Source organism: Adiantum capillus-veneris, chromosome 8, assembly GCF_014529385.1.
Source record: "Adiantum capillus-veneris isolate H3 chromosome 8, ASM1452938v2, whole genome shotgun sequence".
Taxonomy (NCBI): Eukaryota; Viridiplantae; Streptophyta; class Polypodiopsida; order Polypodiales; family Pteridaceae; genus Adiantum; species Adiantum capillus-veneris.
This window is the reverse complement of record NC_140938.1, coordinates 22,030,927-22,033,763: the sequence shown is the minus strand read 5'-3', so window position 1 is coordinate 22,033,763 and position 2,837 is coordinate 22,030,927. Positions and strand designations below refer to the sequence as shown.

The following is a 2,837-nucleotide window of genomic DNA, read 5'->3' as shown; positions in this document are numbered from 1 at the left end:
CTGTGGTGGCAGGCTAGGTGCTGGAGCTATCTCTCGTGGCACACTATCATCCTCATCTGGCATCTCCCAAGGTGGTAGAATACGACGTGACAAAATAAGCCTAGGAGGTGATGTCTCTAGTGGTGTCTCTCGAGGACTCGGAGCTCTCGGTAGCTATGGAGCTAGCGTGGCCATCGTGGGTAAACATAAATCATCATGTCTAAGTCGAGGGGAGTAGGGTAGACCTATAGTCAAAACATATACTGCATGATCGAAATCCCTATAAACTCGCTCACGTGGATCTCCTATCAAATATGCAAGAAAGTGTGCTGAAGGTTCACTGGATCCACCACTCGTTAGGGGTCTGTACCTATGACCAAGATCATCTAGATAGGTCACGGTCTGCTCAACTATCTGAAGCTCCACTAGCATAGGATGTGTCTATGTGTCTAGGCTGTCATCTGGGTGTGCTCGCTCAATGTCATCAAAATCAAGGGTCTCAATCAAGAGATACTGCTCTCCGAGCTCATCAATAAAAACTGCTCTATCGGCCTGTGGGTAGGGCCTGTGGGTAGGCTCTCACAATCTGCCTAGGTGTAGACATCATGTGCTGCGGGGTGGCTAGCCTCACAAAGGGGTGATCATAAGTATGCAACCCCTCATGGAGATCGGCCTACTATATGAAAGATCTGACAGTCTATATCTCTCTATCCCTAGTCTCTCTGGTCTCGGATAGTGTCTGAAGGGTGGGGGTCAGTGGTCTAGGGGCACTCATATCTACAATGGGTGATCTACCGGGCCCTACCTCTGGTGCTCTCAACTGGGGTGATGTGGTCGTCATAGACTCTCTCGTATGCTCTCTAATCTGTGTCATCAAAGGCTGGCATGGGTCTCTAGATGGTGCAAGGTGTCGAGGTTGAGACTCTCTAAAGTACGTGTCTCGAAGGCTCTAGGTCTCTATCTGTGGCTCACTCTGAGTGGTACACAAAGTGTTAGCAATCGTCGTGTACATCGCTCTAGACTCGTGATAGCTTGAAACGCTTGGCGGCAAATCAAGTCTAGGTGAGGAGAATCGTGGCGGTGGTTTCCGGATTGATGTGGGTGGTGGCACTGTGTCTAAAGGAGGTAAGGCACTCCTACTCGAAGTAGGGTGTTGGGTCGGTCGAGGATCGTACGACAATCCACAAGTCAAAAAGTAAAGCTTAGTGCCTGTGGTGCTCATGTAGCATCTGTCTTTAGGCTCGCCAACTAGTGTCACAACATCTGTGGATATGCGTCTACTAGAAGTGTGACACTCTAATCGATATATGCGTTGAGCACTATCTATATAGATCACTCGAGGACCTACCCGCTGTAATGTAACCTGCACAGGATGGTCGAAGGCCTCAAGGCAATCATCTGCGTGTACTAGCTCTATCTCCTCTAGCCTAATCAAATGGTCGACCACATACGTGGCGCGATAGTCATCTCTAAATGTGCCATCCCGCGTGTTGTCGGGAAGGACTTGCACCACCTGGAGGGTCTGTGTGGGGCCAAAGGAGGCGCGACACTGGACAAAGAAATGTCCATATGTGTCCGTGTAAAAGGGCCGGCCTCTGTGCTCGCCTACAAGTGTGAGCAATGTGTACTCAGAGTACGAAGTGGTCATGGCCATCATATGTGCGCTCTCGGCGTGTGATAGGCCTCTAAACCTCGTCAACTCGTCGAATGGAGACTAAAATCAAAATCTACACTATATCGAGGTTTATGCGTACAATCGGTCTCAAATCTGACAAAATCTGGCAAACCTAACTCTCGGACGTATCTGCTCTAAATGTGTCTAATCGTGTGTACATGCTCTAAATGTGTCTAATCGTGTGTACATGCGCGCGAGCGTCGAGTATGTGGGGCGTGTGATGTGTGTGGAATATGTGTGAGAAGCGAAAAAAGAAAGAAAAAAAATCGTTTTTTAAAAAAAAAAGAAAATTTAAAGGCCTTTTAAATTCGGACGCCCATGCAAATCAAATTTTGTTTTCTTGTGCTTTCACACTCTTTTTATTATCTTTGTTGACTTTGTTTCTCTCTCTCTCTCGCTTAGATTCTTTTCTCACATGCTTTGTCTTTTGTTGACTTTACTCCCTTTCCACACACCTAAAAACAAGCATGCACATATGCTTGACCCCCACTCCCTTTGTTTGCTTGTGCACTACACTTTACACACACCCAAATTGAGGATGACACACACCCCTCTTAAATGATGCACACACCTAAATCAAGCAATGATACACACACACACAAACTCAATTTAAGTAAATGCACACACACCTAAATCAAGTAAGTGCACACACACACACACCTAAATCAAGTAAATGCACACACTATTTCGAGAAGTGAGACCTATGCGTATGCAAAGCTAAAAATAGGTTGTGAAGTGCGTATGCTCTCAATTTGGTGAAGATTTTTTTGCAATTAACACTTCTAAATCACACCCAAAATCAAATTTTTATGCATTTTGCATCCAAATTAGGTTGATTTTTGCTTCTCTTTTTACCTAATTTTGACTAAAAATTAGCATAATTAGCAATAGAATTAAGCATATACAATTGATCATCACACTTTGAACTTTGCATTTCATCCAATTTCACATCAATTTGCAATCAATTATAAGCCCAATTAAGTGTGCACACACAAGCATAATCAGGCACTAATCGCTAATCAATGCACACACAATCTAGCAAAAATTGGGCAGCATTTTGATGCAATTTTAGCAATGAAAAAACTGATCCATAATCACCATAAAAACATCAAGCAATCCAATGCTTTTTATGAACCCAATTGGCACCAATTAAACCACAATTTGCACTAAAAAATGTGCACTT

At 44.3% G+C, this 2,837-nt stretch overlaps 1 pseudogene; it reads right to left on the bottom strand.

Moving 5' to 3' along the window:
- Positions 1–1,115: 1,115 nt before the first annotated feature.
- Positions 1,116–1,636, bottom strand: LOC147451790 (uncharacterized; annotated as a pseudogene).
- Positions 1,637–2,837: the final 1,201 nt, after the last annotated feature.